Raw genomic sequence first — 19,099 nt, 5'->3', positions numbered from 1 at the left:
CATCTCAAGTAAGAGAAGAAAGCCATGCTAGAAAGAATGCCTCCTTTCCAGATGTATTTATATATATGGGGTGAACATTTATAGTTGTATACAGGAGTAAAAGCTGTGAGCACAGACTTAGTGGTGAAATGTTTGATCTGCAGCTAGGTAATAAAACTGGTGGAAGTCTGTGTGTTCCAAGCAGTACAGAAGTGCTACCCAGTAGTACAGTGGCAAATTCAGAAGTGCAGGGTCCTTTAATGATAGTCACAGCCATGCCCCTCCCTTTTTTTTGCTGCTGGGTTGAGAATGAAATCTTTGTTAATGTCTTCTGCCAAAACAACAGACTTTCTTAGGAGCCGCTAAGCATGAAAGAGGAGTGTGCTGGAGCTACTGTAAAGCAACTTCTCAGTGACTGACTCACCTCCTTTCACTCCGATTGGCTCCAATCAGCAGGAAAGGACAAGGAAGCATGTTAGAAGACTCTTCTCAGTGGCTAACACACTCTCCTTTCATGCTGATTGGCTCGTAGGATGCTGGAGACATAGGGACCCTGCTCCCAAAAAAGTAAAGGGTCTAAGACCCCCTACAACCCTGAACTACTATACCACTGGTGCTACCAAATCAATTGATTTATTATGCCACTGGCATGGCCTGTATTTAAAATGGGCATGGACATATATGTACAAATTTCCACTCAATATGCATACAATTAGTACGGTACCTCTGAAACTTTTTGGAAAGGGCAGCTACTAAGAATACTGAATCTCTCTGTTCATGATCCTCCTATTAATTACAACACCCTTGATACCTCTTACCTCACTGCTTCCAACACTCACTGCAGGAAATAGCAGAAAGTGGGTGACAACAAAAACAAAGAAATGTGGTTTCCTTTTGCCATGAAAGAAAAGCAATGTTAGACTGAACTATTTCCTGTCATCTCAAGCTGAACAACTATGCAGCACTCTACCAAAAAAAAGACTATGCCTGTAAATCTATTTACTCATCTGCTGAAGTTAGATAAAATGTGAGGATATTTCAGTCTGCTTTACATGATGTGTTAGGCAGCCAAACCAATTTTATCTGACCCCTAGGAAAAGATTTGCCCATGGTTTCATTTATTACGGGAGAAAAAAATGTTTTCCAGGCCAGCTGGAGGTTATGATGAGGTGCTTCCACATCTCACAGTGAAGAGAGGCCTACAACAGCAGAAATCCCACAGCCTGGCAGATCCCCATCTACCTGCTGACAGAGAGGGTGGTGGGCATAAGATGCATCCACCAGGAGTCAAGTTGTGCAAAGTCCAAAACTGGAGCATTGCAAGAGTGCAGCAAAGGAAGGATATAGTTCTGCCCCAACCACAACCAAACATCTACCATTCACCAGGCAGACTCTTGGTACTTGGTGGAATGTATCACCAAAACTGCAAGTGTAAGAAAATCTAGTCCTATAAAAGAAAAAGAAAGGGGCCCAAATGAATGTGTCTGAGCACTACTGCCACCACTTAGCCCACAACTAACATGGAAGCACTCAGGAGCTGGTGAAACCCAACAGCTTATCATAGCACACCATCAGTAGTATTTAATGCCTGTATGTCCAAACCATAGCACAGGTCTGTACTATGTGTTGAACACTATGTGTTGTACTATGTGTTGAATACACTCTTGTGTCACCAAGGGTCCTCAGCAGCCCTCTGGCATGAGCAACTGTGGGACCACAACTCCCATTAACCCCTGCTACATCATGCAAGGCATGATGGGAATTGCAGTCCTGGAAAAGCTGCTAAACAGTAACTCACAGTAATATCACACCGGTGCAAGACCCAGGGATGTGTCAGGGCATGAAACCTTTCAGAACTGAGCTAGTCAGAGCTGGAAGAGCAGAGGGAACCAAGTTTGGTGGGGGAAAGAGGGGTACCAGGAATGGGAGCATGAAGAGCAGACAAGTGTACGGGAGCAGCAGGGGAGGGCTGGAGTCCAAGGCAGGGAAGCCAAGGGATGGGGGGATAACTGGCATCACTGCAGTGAGGAGCTAGGGTGGGAGTGTAGGAGAGTCAAGCTGATTGGCAGGAAGCATAGAGCATGTCTGAGAGGGAGTCAGCCATTGGCACACAGAGAATGGACATGCCAGGGAGATAGCCCCGATGATTGGTATGTGCAGTGAAGGAGCATGCCAAGGGCAACTGACTAAGGCCATGGCCTAAAGAACTCTCTGGCTATGCAGTGGCTTGGGGTCCTGAAAACATCCTTTCACTCACATCATTGACACCCATGCTGTCCACTGCTACACATGCTCGCCTAGGATCATGGGAAGATTCCTAGGTAGGGCACCATTAAGGCGCATAGCACAGTTCACCACCACTTTGTGGAAACCTTCTAAGGGTGAAAGTCACATGACCCCATGTGATGCAGGCATCTGAATGGCATCTTCAGCTTTCTCAAAGCCTGCTCATTCACCATCCTGATGGCATGGCATGGACCCAGAAACATCTTTGAGGGGTGGGGTTAGAATGAAGGATTTCAGTGGGTATCGATGGTCAGCTGGGGAGGGGAGCAGAATGGTTAGTGATGCCCTTTGCACCCTGACTGTCCCTATCCCCATGGTTCTTCTGTCCATGGTGCCCATTCAGATGGTTAGAAGCAGCATGAGTGACACTGACATGCTTTGCATCATGAAATAGTGCTTTACTATTGTGGTGGAGGCCCAGCCAAGGCACTGGAGAAGTTTTATTCATTTAAATATTTTTCATACCACTTTGTTTGTTTTTTAAAAAGTTCAAAGCAGTTTACCACCTCAATTAAAGTATCAAACAAAACATTACAAAATATCAAAGCAAAACACTACAGACTTCAGGAAAGCCAATTTTAATAAACTCAGAACAAGATACGTAAGGTTCCATGGCAAGCAAACCTAATGAGAAAAGGAGTCAAAGATGGGTGGGAGTTTCTAAAAAAGGAAATTCTAAAGGCATAATGGCAAACAATTCCTTCAAGAAAAAAAAGGAGGAAGACAGCAGAAGAAGCCAATGTGGCTTCACAGAAAGCTTAGAGATGACCTGAAAACAAAAAAGGACACATGCAGGAAGTGGAAAGAAGGCCAAAGCACAAAGGAAGACTACAAATAGGTGTCATGGAATTGCAGGGATGGAGTCAAGAAGGCTAAAGCTGAGAATGAGCTGAGGTTAGTGAGAGATGCCAAAAGCAACAAAAAAGCTTTCTTCGTGTACATCCATAGTAAAAGACAGAGAAAAGGAATGGCAGTACAGCTACTCAGTGAAAATGGCAAAATGATAAAAGACAACAAAGAAAAGGCAGAAGTGCTAAATTCTTACCTTGGCTCAGTCTTCTCCCAAACGAGGATCTATGACCCTCCTGGCAAATGTGAAGTTGAATGGGCAGGATTGCAGCTTGAAATTGATAGACAAATGGTCAAGGAGTAACTAATCACTTTGAGTTAATCTGCAGGGCCTGATGAACTGCATCCCAAAGTCAGGGCCGGATTATCCATTAGGCTTAGTAGGCTGAAGCCTAGGGGCCCGGAGCTCTTGGGGGCCTGTGCATAAGCTAAAAAAAATTATAACGTACGTATAGTTTCCAAATTGTGTGAGGTACTAGTTCCCCTCTATTTGGCACTGGTTGGGCCTCATCTTGAGTATTGCATCCAGTTATGGACAGTGCACTTTAAGAAGAATGCAAATAAACTGAAACAGGTTCAGAGGAGGGCAACAAGGATGATCAGGGACTAGAAGCAAAGCCGTATGAGGAGAAACTGAATGAGCTGGGCATTGAGAAGCCTTGAGAAGAGAGGACTGAGGGGAGATATTATAGCGCTCTTCAAGTACTTGAAAGGTTGCCACACAGAGGAAGGCCAGAATCTTTTCTTGATCGCCCGAGTACAGGACATGGAATAATGGGCTCAAGTTGCAGAAAGCCAGATTTCGCCTGAACATCAGGAAAAATTTCCTGTTAGAATGGTATGACAATGGAACAAATTACCTAGGGAGGTGGTGGGCTCTCCAACACTGGAGGCATTCGAGAGGCAGCTGGATAGGTACCTGTCAGATATGCTTTAATTTGGATCCCAGCATTGAGCAGGGGGTTGGACTCAATGGCCTTATAGGCCCTTTGCATCTCTACAATTCTATGATTCAGATGGTCAAATATAAAATACTCATTCAAATCAACATAATTCAGTGGTTCCCAAACTTTCTTCCCCATGGACCACTTGAAAATTGCTGAGGATCTTGGCGGTCCACTTAATTATTTTTCTGCCCAGGACCACCAACAGACAGGTTGAAATGGTCCATTTCTGGTGGGCCCAGAACCAGCAGGCAGCCCTGACTCTTAGTTTCCATTCTTTTAAAATTATGTTTTATGCATGGTATACAGAAAGCAGATAGAGAAATTTTTTCTCCCTGTCTCTTAACACTCGAACTTGTGGACATTCAATGAAGCTGAACATTGGAAGATTCAGGACAGACATACTTCTTTGCTCAGCGCATGGTTAAACTATGGACTTTGCTCCCACAAGAGGCAGTGATGGCCACCAACATAGATGGCTTTAAAAAAGGATTAGATTCACAGAGCATAATGCTATCAATGGCTTCTAGCCACAATGGCTATGCTCTTCCTCCTTGGTTGGAGGGGATAGTGCTCTTGTGCTCAGTTCCTGCTTGCGGAATTTCTTCCGTTAAGTTTTACACTATGGACAGTGGAAATGTATTTATATACATCAAAGAAAATAGAAAACTAATCAGAGTACTGAACTGCATATTTTAACTTTAACTTATTTATTATCTCTCTCCATACAATAGGATACTACCACTTATGTCCACCTGCTCACGTAATTTCCAGTTTCTCCTTTCCACTCCAGCTCCCTGCACCCATCTCCCAAAATCTTCTGCAGAAGGTCCCTCAACACTCCACAGCAGATATGAGGGCACATGAAGGGGAGGAGAAGGAAAAGTCCTGCTGTGAAAGTGGATGCCACTTGCATCGCACTGCATTTCAACCAGTATGTTTGTATTTTCCAACTTTGAACTTTATAAACAAGAAAATGGTAAGGTGGGAGTTGAAATGGCAATCAGATACAAAAATTACACTCAGTGATAATTAGAGCTTAAATGTATATTAAATAAGCACAACTTTACAGATTGGTGATAATTTGTGCAACATTGCTGAGATTATTGTAGCAACATCTGTAGTGGATCAGGGAATCATGCAAAAGAAACAGTCATAGACAGAACAGATATCTTGCCATTGGTAAATGAATGAATACATATAATGTGATAAAATCCTTGTCTCAAATGTGAATGTCTTGTTTTACTGGTTTTATTTTTTGCTCATCTTTATATATTTTAATGTTTCCTCTATTGGTGTTTTTGATTGGTTTTATCTGCTCTTTTTATTTTACAATTATTGTATTTTTTAAACTGTTTTATTGTTGTTGGACTATTATCCCTGTTGTTACCTGTTTGGGTTGCAATATGTGGAAAGGTAAAATATGCATTGAATTAATAATATAATATTCTAATATTATATTAACAGATTTTAAGCTTTCCACAAAGTCTCTTAGAGATAATGTTTCTCTAGCTGCTTTTTCACCCCTCCTTCATACGAGTTCTGACCACATCCACTAAACTGAATCATCAAACTTTCATTCATTTTAATGAAGATAGAATGCATTCTTTAGAATACAGGGATTCATTGTTCCCATTTTGAATTTTATTGTCGCCTTTCTCAACATTTAAACAATACAGCAAGTTTCTGTATACTAAGTTATGTTCAGTGTTAACACCCTCCTTTTGAGCTCCTTTTGAGTTTATCTGAAGGAGCGCCTCCAGCATCATCAGTTATGCCGCCTGACGAGATCAGCCACACAAGACCTTCTCTCAGTCCCGCCAGTTAAAACTGCTAGACTGGTGCGGACTAGAGAGAGAGCATTTTCGATTGTGGCTCCCACCCTCTGGAATTCCCTGCCTTCTGACCTTCGCCATGCCCCCTTCCTGATGGGGTTCCGCTGGGCCTTGAAGACCTGGCTATTCAGGCAGGCTTACAGGATCTCTGGAGTGGATTAATTTTTATGCTGCTATTAACTGGAAGGGGTTTTTTTTAGATTACTCATTGATTGTGGTTTTATATTGTATTTTATTGTGTAATGTACGTCGCCTAGAGTGGCCGTTAACTCGGCCAGATAGGTGACTCATAAATAAAATTTTATTATTATTTTTATTATTAATGGTGTCTTCGTTGGGACTGGCTTAATGACTTTGGCACAGTGGGCCTTCATTTGTCATTACAAACATGCATTTCAGCAGGAAACTACATCAGTTGAATTAGGATTTCCTGTTGAGCTTTCAGAGCAGTCAAAAGCTATTGAAGTGTCTGTAGTTTACAGTTGTTATCTACCATTACAGGAGATACAAGTATGACATAAAAAAACACTTTAGTAGTTCTTCGTTGGTAGACTAAAGTGTCTGGGTTACATGGTGTCAAATTAGTTCAGTCCACCTTTGTGGATTGCTTGTAGCAACGTGCAGCTCCTGGTGCTAGCAAAGTACAATAAATTGCAGCCTAAGAAAGCTGCTTTTGATGTCAGATAACTCTGCTTGTACTCTAAGATAAAAAAATGCGTACACACAACCATAAATCAAGGTGCACTTCTTAGGTAGATGGAGTTCTGTTCATGGTCATGCTCTTTTCCCACCTCCAAGTAAAAGAGGTTGAACTCTTTTATTCCTTAGAAACGACATTTTCTAGCATCACATAATTCCAAGGAGTATCAGAAAACAATTTTCTTTTCTCACACACATAAGAACTAAATGTTGAGGAAAAAGCAGGAATTTTGATATGATTTATATATATTTTTTTTAAATACCCTTCTGTTTTTCTGTAATAAAAAAACACTTCAAGTGTCTGTCATAATTCAATCAAAGAAAAAGCAAGTATAACCACAATGAAAAAACAGGGACATTTTCTTAACAGATTTTGCTTTCAATTTTCCCTTGAAACAGAAGGGGGAAAATATTAAGGCACCACTGTATCTTGGAGGGATGACTGATTGGAAGTCAATGGCACTTATAATTTAAATGTATCCAAAACTGAGATGTTGGTTGAACCTAGTTAGTGGAAGTTAACTCCATGCTTACAGAGTCATGTAATGATTAGCACAGTCTTTGCTCAACTTAATTACCTCTAGAAAAAAAATCTGTAGTATTTAGCCATGATATTCATAGCACATTATGGTTGACACTGCTTTTTTTACTTATTTCCAAATAGATATTCAGAGGTTTGCATCATAAGTTCCGATTACCACTCTGGGCTTGTTTACATGGGACCCCAGATCCACATTAAAAATGCTGCTTTTTCCATCGTGATTGATTTTGACAGTTCACATACTTCCACCGTCGCTATGAATAAATTGACTGTTTTTGTTTGTAGCATTCACATGCGTGTGCGTTTATTGCTATCATCGTTTCCTTGCTGCCGCGCCTGCACATTAGCATGTTAACTGCGGAGGCGGGGAAGGGGCGGTGTTTCCCTAAATGAAGGAATAGGCACTTGGAATCGCTCCCACCAGTGGCTGTTAGGCTGTCCCTGCATGAGATTGGTGTGCCTTTGGCACCCTGGGACAAGCCTCAGCATGCGTTCTGGGAAACATAAAAAAACCCCAAACTATTATCTTTAGAGAGACATTAAAAGCAGCTACTAAAGGAAGCATTGACCGTGAGTGAAGCAGATGCTGGGATGAGACGCCAAGGCAGCTCACCTTTCCCCTGCGCTTTTGGTCGCTTATAAATTACCCCAGCGGCGCCTTCGCCAGCCTCCTCTCGCCATGGCTGCAAAAAGGGCGCATGCATCAGCCCAAGGGGAGGGAGAGATCTAGCTTTGGGGGGAGCAGAGGGATGCTACAAGGCAGAAGAGGTCCTCCATGTGACGCCCTTCCCTGGCTCTCCCTGTCAGGTTCCTACCTACTTGTGGCTACTGCCTTTCACTAGGCACCACCAGGGACTCCACCAGTCCAGACTGTCCTTTTTTATGGTTTCTCTCTCCGCTCTAGCACAGATCTCACTACATCCCCCTGCTAGGCAGCACCACCAGTCACGTTCTATAACCAATGTTCCCAGAGACCTTGCCTGAGTCTCCCTCTATCCGGTTACTTTTGTGACTCTGTGCTTATGCTGTTCCCAACCCCCTTGTATCAATGTAGATAACTCATATAACTCAGGGTTGCTCTGGATACTTGTAATGTTATTATTCTCCTCTTCACCGCTGCCACCATTTGTTACTGTTGCCCTTCAGCCTTGGTAATTACCTTACCCTCCCTTCTGGTCTGTGAAACCCCAGCCAAGGATCAGGCCTTCGGTAAACCAAAATAGTATTTATTAAATAACAGAAATAACAAGATTACTTTTCTAATGGTACTTAAGCATATGGTTTCATCTATTCCTGTGATACTTGACTTATCATTAACTAGAACTCCCACTCCCTCTTTCTCCACACTCTCCTGACATCCACCACCTAACACCCACCTCCAAACACCACCAAAACAACCCACAAACACCTCTCAAACACCTCCCAGATTCTACTGTCATTCTTCCATTTATACTCTCAGCCATTCAAACGCTCAGCCAATCATCCAGCATTCTACTGCTCATCTACTCCCCCCTCCTCTTTCATTCCACTTACCATGTATCTTCTATACAAACAGCACTTACCATATTTACATTAATACAGGAACATCACACTCCACACACACTTTCTCACACACACTGTCTCTCGCACACACACACACGCTAGACATAAACAGTGCCAAAACCACAGCTCCGAGGAAGGAATTTTACTAGCTCCAGCCCTGCTACCCTCGATGAACGGGTGGTGAATGTGATTTTGTTTAAAGAAGCGGGGGAGGAAATGTATTGGGGGGGAAGCGGGAGTAAACGGGAGAAAGGAAGGCAAGAGCAACCGGAAGTTGCTTTGTCAACTGCAGGAAACAAAATGACACCCAGAGACTGTTAAAGGGGCAGAGAAAAGGGAGGATCTAATGGTGAAGAAACTGTGCAGCCAGAAAAGGCGCTTAAAAGGTAATACACAGTAGAAGCAGGTGCGGATTTTAAAAGCAAATGCTGGCTTTTGTCGCATCCATTTAATCCGGAGTTAAAGGCAAAAGCAGTAGAATGCACGTGCGTTGGGTAAAACGTCAAATAAACGGTCCAAATTAAAAGGATCTGCAAAAAACATCAGATGCAGATTTTTTGGGCATGTAAACAGGCCCTCAGACTGAATCACAGAAATTTCCTCTGCTACAAAATATTTAATCTGAGGGTTTACTCCACTATAGGGTTATCACCTCCCTGGAACCCCTGGACAAAAAAAGAGATCTGCTGGATCAGACTTATCTAGTCCAGCATTGCTTTTACAATGGTCAATCAGATGGAGGACATAATAATAAATAATAATAATATTTAATTTGTGTGTCGCCTATCTGGCAGATAGCCACTCTAGGCGACGTACATTAAAATGGGATAAAATACAATAATATCAAATGCAGTCACATTGGTCTCAATAAATAAAATACTGGACAGTCATCAATACATTTATAAAACATTTACATTTACAGCATATAATAGATGACAAAATCATGGAGATTAACCCATCCCAAGGATCTCAAAGGCCTGTTGAAATAGCCATGTCTTCAGGGCCTTGCGGAATACATCCAGGGAAGGGGCATGTCGAAGATCAAACGGGAGGGAGTTCCAGAGAGTGGGGGCCACCACAGAAAAAGCCCTCTCCCTAGTACCCACCAACCTAGCTGTTTTGGTTGGTGGGATTGAGAGAAGGCCTTGCGTGGCTGATCTGGTCGGGTGGCATAATTGGTGGCGGTGGAGGCGCTCTTTCAGGTAAACTGGGCCAAAACCGTACAGGGTTTTAAAGGTTAATACCAACACCTTGAATCGGGCCCGGAAAACAACCGGCAGCCAGTGGAGATCAAATAACACCGGCGTAATGTGATCACGGCGGCGGCTGTTGGTAAGTAAGCGCGCCACTGCATTCTGTATAAGTTGCAATTTCCGGGTCATTTTCAAGGGTAACCCCACGTAGAGCGCATTACAGTAGTCCAATCGAGAGGTGACCAGGGCGTGTACTACGAGTGGGAGCTGTTGAACAGGGAGGTAGGGTTGCAGCCTACGTATAAGGTGTAACTGATACCAAGCTGCCCGGCTCACAGCTGAAATCTGAGCCTCCATGGACAGCTTGGAATCAAGAATGACCCCGAGGCTGCGGACCTGGTCCTGTAGGGGCAACCTCACCCCGCCAAACACCAGGTCAACATCTCCCACCCCTCCCTTGTCTCCCACAAGTAGTACCTCGGTCTTATCAGGGTTCATCCTCAGCCTGTTCCTACCCATCTATCCACTCACGGATTCCAGGCACTTGGACACGGTCTCCACAGCCCTCTCCGGTGAAGATTTAAATGAGAGATAGAGCTGAGTGTCATCCGCATATTGGTGGCACTGCAGCCCAAATCTCCTGATGATCGCTCCCAGCGGCTTTACATAGATGTTAAATAGCATGGGAGAGAGGATAGAACCCTGTGGCACGCCACAATTGAGAGGCCAAGGGTCTGAAATCTCATCACCCAATGCTACCTGTTGACGCCTATCGGAAAGGAATGGAACCACCGTAAAACTGTGCCTCCCAATCCCAAACTCTCCAGGCGATCTAAAAGGATACCGTGGTCAACGGTATCAAAAGCCGCTGAGAGATCCAGGAGGACAAGGAAGGTGAATTCTCCCCTATCCAATGCCCTCCTCATATCATCTACCAGAGCGACCAAGGCTGTTTCAGTTCCATGTCCAGTCCTGAAACCCGATTGGTATGGATCTAAATAATCCGTTTCATCCAAGTGTGTCTGCAACTGATTTGCCACCACTCATTCAATGACCTTGCCCAAGAATGGTAAATTTGAAATTGGGCGAAAGTTGTTTAAAATTTGGGGATCCAAGGAGGACTTCTTTAAGATGGGCTTTATAATAGCCTCCTTGAGGACTAGTGGAATAACACCCTCTTGCAAGGATGTATTAACCATTGCCTTGATCCCCTCGCCCAATTTCTCTTTGCAGCTCATAAGGAGCCATGACGGGCAAGGATCAAGTAGACAAGTGGTAGGCCTTACAGATGAGAGCACCTTGTCCACATCCTCAGAAGGAAGAGGCCGAAATCGCTCCCAATTGACCGGTTTGCAACTGGCCAACTCTAGCTCACTCACTGTATCCACGGCGCACGGAATCGAGCTCCTCAGGTGCTCGATTTTATCAGCAAAGTGCTTTGCCAATTTGTCACAGGAGGCCTTGGACTGTTCCAAGGGTTCCTGAGCAACTGGACCGACCAGGCTTCGGACCACCTGAAACAACCTCCTGGGACAGCACTCTGCTGATGCAATAGAGGCAGCAAAAAATTCCCTCTTTGCTGCCCTTACTGCCACCTGGTAGGCAGCTATTGCTGCTCTAACCTGTGTCCAAGCATCTTCGGAGCACGACTTCCGCCACCGGCGCTCTAGTCGTCTCACCTCCTGTCTCAAAGTACGCAACCGTGGTGTGTACCATGGTGCTACCTGAGTTCTGTTCAGGGGGAGAGGACGTTTCGGAGCCACTCGGTCTATTTTATTTATTTATTTATTTAATTAAGCTTATATACCGCCCGACTAGCAACAGCTCTCTGAGCGGTGAACATTAAAAATACAATAAAAATAAGACAAAACTGTACACAAAACTGTACAGTCTAAAATCAAAAGATAATAATTTAGAATTAACAGGAATTAAAATGCCTCAGAGAAGAGAAAGGTTTTAACCTGGCGCCAAAAAGATGATAGTGTCGGCGCCAGGCGCACCTCCTCGGGAAAACCATTCCATAGTTCGGGGGCCACCACTGAGAAGACCCTAGATCTTGTCACCACTCTCCGGGCTTCCCTATGAGTCGGAACCCAGAGGAGGGCCTTCATAGTAGACCGTAGTGTACGGGCCAGTTCATATCAGGAGAGGCGTTCCGACAGATATCGTGGTCCCGTGCCGTATAAGGCTTTATAGGTAAGTACCAACACTTTGAATCTGGCCCGGAAGCATATTGGAAGCCAGTGCAAACGGGCTAGCACAGGTGTTATATGCTCAGACCGCTTAGTTCTTGTTAGCAGTCTGGCCACCGCATTTTGCACTAGCTGTAGCTTCCAGACGCCAGGTTACCATAGCATGTACCACTGATGAGAGGTCCTCCTTACTCAGATAGGGACGTAGCTGGGCTACCAACCGAAGTTGGTAGAACGCATTCTGGGCCACCGAGGCTACATGAGCCTCAAGTGTGAGGGAAGAGTCTAAGATGACTCCCAGACTACGCACCTGTTCCTTTAGGGGGAGTGTAACCCCATCCAGGACAGGGTATATATCCACCATCCGATCAGAGAAACCATCCACCAACAGCATCTCAGTCTTGTCAGGATTGAGTCTCAGTTTGTTAGTTCTCATCCAGTCCATTGTCGCAGCCAGGCAACGGTTCAGCACTTCGACTGCCTCACCTGAAGAAGATGTAAAGGAGAAGTAGAGCTGCGTGTCATCAGCATACTGATGACAACGCACTCCAAAACTCCTGATGACCGCCCCCAGCGGCTTCATATAAATGTTAAAAAGCATGGGAGACAGAACCGAACTCTGCGGAACCCCACATTGGAGAACCCACGGTGTCGAGCAATGTTCCCCAAGCACTATCTTCTGGAGACGACCCGCTAAGTAGGAGCGGAACCACTGCCAAGCAGTGCCTCCAACTCCCAATTCCGCAAGCCTCTCCAGAAGGATACCATGGTCGATGGTATCAAAAGCCGCTGAGAGGTCAAGGAGAATCAACAGAGTTACACTCCCTCTGTCTCTCTCCCGACATAGGTCATCAAACAGGGCGACCAAGGCAGTCTCAGTGCCAAAACCAGGCCTGAACCCCGATTGAAATGGATCTAGATAATCGGTTTCATCCAATAGCGCCTGGAGCTGGTCAGCAACCACACGTTCCAGGATCTTGCCCAGGAACGGAACATTGGCTACTGGTCTGTAGCTGCTGACATCCTCTGGGTCCAAGGAAGGTTTTTTCAGGAGTGGTCTCACTGCCGCCTCTTTCAGACAGCCAGGGACCACTCCCTCTCGTAAAGAGGCATTAATCACTTCCTTGGCCCAGCCAACTGTTCCTTCCTTGCTAGTTTTAATTAGCCAAGAGGGGCAAGGATCCAGTACCGAAGTGGTCGCACGAACCTGTCCAAGCACCTTGTCCACGTCCTCGAACTGAACCAACTGAAACTCATCCAACAAAACATGACAAGACTGTGCTCCGGACACCTCAGTAGGATTAACTGCTATTAAATAGGAGTCTAAGTCCCGGCAAATGCATGAGATCTTATGCTGGAAGTGTTCAGCAAATTTATTACATCGAGCTACCGATGTATCTGCCGTATCTTGTAGGCCTGGATGAAGTAGGCCACGAACCACTTTAAAAAGCTCCCATGGGCGTGAGAGAGATGACTGAATAGTGGCGGTGAAATGTTGTTTTTTTGCCGCCCTCACCGCTCCTACATAGAGATTAGTAGAAGCACGAACCAGCTCATAATTGCATTCGTCGGGAGTTCATCTCCATCTCCGCTCAAGCCGCCTCCTCTCATGTTTCATCGCTCTCAGCTCCGGGGTATACCAAGGAGCTGTATGAGCTCTACATAGGAGAGGGCGCGCAGGAGCGATCGTGTCAACAGCCCGGGTCATCTCTGTATTCCACAGATCGACCAGGGCTTCGACAGGAGTGCCAGTCTTATCAGCCGGAAAAACCCCCAGAGCCTTTTGAAAACCTTCAGAATTCATTAGTCTCCGGGGGCGGACCAATTTAATAGGTCCCCCACCCTTGCAGAGGGAAAAGGCTACTGAAAGTCTAAACTTCAGCAAGCAATGATCTGTCCATGACAACGGGAGAGATGTAAAACTCCCCACATCCAGATCACTATCCCCATGTCCAGTAGCAAAGACCAGGTCAAGAGTATGCCCCGATGTATGTGTTGGGCCACTAACATATTGAGACAGCCCCATGGTTGTCATGGCGGCCATGAAGTCCTGAGCTGCCCCAGACAAAGTAGCCTCAGCATGAATGTTGAGATCTCCCAGTACTAATAGTCTGGGGGATCTCAACAGTATCTCCGAGAGCACTTCCGTCAGCTCAGTTAGGGAAGCCATTGGGCAGCAAGGTGGGCGGTACACCAAAAGGATTCCCAGTCTGTCCCTCTGGCCCAGCACAAGGTGCAAACACTCCAGACCAGTGATTGCATGGACATGGTGCTTGGTGAGTGAGATGGAACTCTTATAGACCACAGCAACCCCACCTCCCCGACCCTCAGATCTACCATGATGCTGAACCAGATACCCCGGTGGGCAGAGCTGGGAGAGACTAACTCCTCCCTGTTCGCCCACCCAGGTCTCGGTTATACATGCCAGATCGGCCACCTCATCCACAATCAAATCATGGACGAGGGAGGTTTTATTATGTACCGATCTGGCATTAAAAAGCAGCAACTGGAGATCTGAGAGTTGGCTGATAGGACAACCAACAACCCTGCGGGTATGAGAAGGACCAGAACGCGGCACAGCCACTACATGTCTGGGCCACGTTCTCCTTACCTGGCACGTCCCTCTCATATCACCATACCTCCCTCTACCCATCACTACGGCAATTGAGGCCCCCTCAGGTCTCCCCTCTTGATGATAAAATCTCTTCCCGAGGCACATGATAAACTATAAATACAAAAAACTCATATACATAAAAATACACATTCACTCACAACATACACTCATATAACACCCATTCATCCACTTCAAACCCACACAGAAGACACAGTCCCGTATTCTGTGCGCCCAAACGCCAGCTCTAAGACCGTTCTTCTTCCCACGTATAACGCCACCTGGGGCCTGGTCCTGCAAGGTGCCCACGTGCAGAGCAGGAGCCCAAGAAGGAGAGAGCAGAGATGTTGACCAAGCAGCAGCAGCAAAGCAGGCAGATGGCTCTCCCTCCCTGGGCGGTGATGGTCCTCTTCCCTTGCAGGCACTGGATCTCCCAAGCCCCCTCAGCCAGCGGGCTTATATATCCCCTCCAGAGAAGGGACAGGTGGAACAGTATCAGGCACAGCTGGCTGAGTACCTGGAGCCTGGTCCTGCAAGGTGCCCACGTGCAGAGCAGGAGCCCAAGGAGAGAGCAGAGATGTTGGCCAAGCAGCAGCAGCAGCAGCAGCAGCAGCAGCAGCAGCAGCAGCAGCAGCAGCAGCAGCAGCAGCAGCAGCAGCAGCAGCAGCAGCAGCAGCAGCAGCAGCAGCAGCAGCAGCAGCAGCAGCAGCAGCAGCAGCAGCAGCAGCAGCAGCAGCAGCAGCAGCAGCAGCAGCAGCAGCAGCAGCAAAGCAGCAGCAAAGCAGCAGCAAAGCAGCAGCAAAGCAGCAGCAAAGCAGCAGCAAAGCAGCAGCAAAGCAGCAGCAAAGCAGCAGCAAAGCAGGCAGATGGCTCTCCCTCCCTGGGCGGTGATGGTCCTCTTCCCTTGCAGGCACTGGATCTCCCAAGCCCCCTCAGCCAGCCGGCTTATATATCCCCTCCAGAGAAGGGACAGGTGGAACAGTATCAGGCACAGCTGGCTGAGTACCTGGAGCCTGGTCCTGCAAGGTGCCCACGTGCAGAGCAGGAGCCCAAGAAGGAGAGAGCAGAGATGTTGACCAAGCAGCAGCAGCAGCAAAGCAGGCAGATAGCTCTCCCTCCCTGGGCGGTGATGGTCCTCTTCCCTTGCAGGCCCCGGCGATCCTGTCATTCCACTTCGTCACCAGGGCTTCGACCGGGCGACCTTCAGCAGGTTCCAATTCCCCAAGCGCCGTCAGGAAACCACCTGGATCCATCAGGCGCCTGGGGCAGACCATTCTAATAGGACCTTTACCCCTGCGGAGGGCGTGTGGCATCGAGAGATCCATCTTTACCAGATAGTGGTCTGACCATGACACGGGGGTAAAAGAAATAACCCCTAACTTCAGCACACTACCCTCCCCCCCGGGACAAATACAAGGTCAAGAGTATGACCGGCTACATGGGTGGGCTCAATATTACTAAGGCGCAGTTCCCAGGAAGTCATGGTTTCCAGGAAATCCCGAGGAGCTCTGATGAGAGTGGTCTCGGCATGTATGTTAAAGTCACCCAGAACTAACAGCTCCGGGGACAACATTCGCACATCCGAGATCACCTCCGGCACCTCAGCCAGGGAGTCTGCCGTGCAGCAGGGTGGGCGGTACACGAGCAGGATCCCTAAACTGCCCTTCGAGCCCAACCTTCAGTACATACAATCAACAAAGTTAGTCCCACGAAGGGAAGGTCTGGCAAAGATCAACGACTCTCGATAAATAACTGCCACTACCCCTCCCCGCCTTCCCACCCTCGGCTGCTGTGCGTAGCGGAAACCTGGTGGACACATGGCCTCAAGAATAGGAGCTGAGGCTTCATCCAACCAGGTCTCCGTAATACATGCCAGGTCTGCACATTTATCCAGGATCACATCACATGATCACAATAGAGCTATTCCACCTGTAAGACACAACAATTGGAATTCACATTTGTGCTGTCTCTGTCACCAGAAGAAATATAGCTGTCTTGACTAGTAGCCATCGACATCCTTATTCTCCATGAATTTTTCTAGGCAAGATGTCAGTGCCTTTAACAGCTTCTCGACAGGCAAAAAGAAACCAGTAAACTGCATCTCCATGCTGAGAAAAGTATCACCTGTTGAAGTCTGCCTGTTTCCTAATTATAAAAGAGAAAGCACACTTGCCAGGAAAAAGTGACAACTATAGGAATCATGCTTCAGAAAAGGTTTGCGTTAAGAAATGTTGAAAATTCAGCAGTAGTTGCCTGTACTCCCAGCCTACTCTGCAATACAGAGAGAGTAGCAGGAAGCAATTTCCCCCTCCCCTGGAATGGATCGATTTAAATCAAGGCAACTTAAATCATTATTTAAATAGCCATGAAAGGACAATAGACATGAACCTGCTCTTCACATTGAAACTACACACACCTTTGTGAAGGTGTGAATGGGGCTTAAGAGCCTGGAACTTTTCAGAAAAGCCTGGCAGTGTCCAAGCAGAAAAGAGTTTTTCCCTGAAATTAAAATAAATGTCCTCGTTGCTTAGTTCTTTCTAAGGCAGAACTTTGGCCCTCCAGACATTGCTGAAGTATAACTCCCATCATCCCTGGCCTTTGGCCGTGCTTGCTGAGGTTGTTGGGAGTTGCTGGAGAGCCAAAGTTTCCCCACATCTATTCTATGCCTGAAGATGCAGACAAGGTGCTTGATCTGCTTTGCGCAACCCGGTAATAAACATTAGGATTGTTTGCAACTGCCTGAAGAAGACAGGAATAAGACCTGGAAGGTCGGTTTGTCCATGTTATTCAACATTAACCTGCTGAGCGGGGTTATATGGAGTTTTGAAGTACATTGTTATCAGTATGTTGAAGACACACAATTCTATTTCTCCTTTTCATCTTATGTGAGGCAATGGATGTGCTGAATCAGTACTTGATTACAGTGGAATGGATGAGGGCCAATAACTTAAGCTTACTCCAGCCAAGACTGAGATGCTGTTAGTGGGTGGCTCCTCTAACTGGCCAAGTAGCATACTGCTTGATCTAGATAGAGTCACACTCTGGAGCAGGCTTGTACTTTTGGCTTTGTCCTGGATCCATTGGTGTCACTTGAGGCACAGGTGATCTCAGTGGCATGGAGTGCCTTCCACTAGCTTAGGCTGGTGGCCCAACTACAACCCTATGTGAATAGAGATAACTTGGCTATAGTAATCTGTGCTCTGGTAATATCAAGATTGGACTATGGCAATACACTTTATGTTACACTGCCTTTAAAAATGGTTCAGAAGCTTCATTTACTGCAGAATGCAGCTGCCTGACGGTTAACAGGTTTAAGGCGAACAGATCAGATAACACCAATTCTGTTACAGCTACATCGGTTGCCTATATGCTTCTGGGCTCAATTTAAAGTACTGGTTTTGATCTATAAAGCTCTTTATGGATCAGAAGCCCATTATCTCCTGGAAAGCCTCTGCCAATACGAACCTACTCAGACCCTTACATTCTCATCTGTGGCCCTTCCCCTGGCCCTTTTTTGAGAGAGACTTGGAGGATGATAAATGAGGCCTTTCCAGTTATGGCTCCCCATCTGTGGATTGCTCTCCCCAGTGAGGTCTGCCTGATGCCTTCACTAGGATCTTTTTGGTGCTAGCTAAAAAGTACCCTTTTCTCCAGGCTTTTGATGGACTAGCGTGATGATATTTTTGCTATTAGTGTGCTGCCAAAGCTTCCTGTGCCTGTTATGGTGAGGGTGTATATTTTTATGTATTTTTTTAATGAATGTGTTAATATCATAATGTTTTAAATACATTGTAAATTGCTTGAGGACATCTACATAACAAGTGACTAACAAGTCTAATAGTATTAATAACACTCATCAGAACTCAAGAACTAAACACACTCCAGAGTTCAGGAAGGTACAAGGCATAAAAGAGTTGTTCCAGATCAGATCAGTGTAGGGTGATCCTGTATCTTTGGGAGAAGAGAAAGTCAGCCAAGTGCAGATGTTCTTGCAACATTGTAATGGGAAAAACCACAAGGTGGAATTCTCCCTTCCCCCTGCACAACTTTTAAAGATACAGAAGACCTCTTGGTTGCCAGGCCCAGAGGTCTTCTGTATCTTTAAAAGTTGTGCAGGAGGAAGGGAGAATTCCACCTTGTGGTTTTTCTCATTAAAATGTTGGAAGAACACCTGCACTTGGCTGACTTTCTCTTCTCCTAAAGATACAGAATCAGTCTCAAGCCCTGAACCTGGCAACCCTAGATCAGTGAACAGTCCTGGTGAGAGAAAGGATAGTGTTCTTCTAGGCTCCCAGAAGAACCAGCCATTTCTGATTCTAATAAAACACAATACACAGGACCCTTTGTGCCATTTTCATACTGAAAATGGGTGAAGTCTTTTCGGCGCCAGGTCAAGACTTTCCTCTCCCAGGCATTTTAGCATGTGTT

Source organism: Rhineura floridana, chromosome 10 (genome assembly GCF_030035675.1).
Source record: "Rhineura floridana isolate rRhiFlo1 chromosome 10, rRhiFlo1.hap2, whole genome shotgun sequence".
Lineage (NCBI taxonomy): Eukaryota > Metazoa > Chordata > Lepidosauria > Squamata > Rhineuridae > Rhineura > Rhineura floridana.
This window is presented reverse-complemented; position numbering follows the sequence as displayed.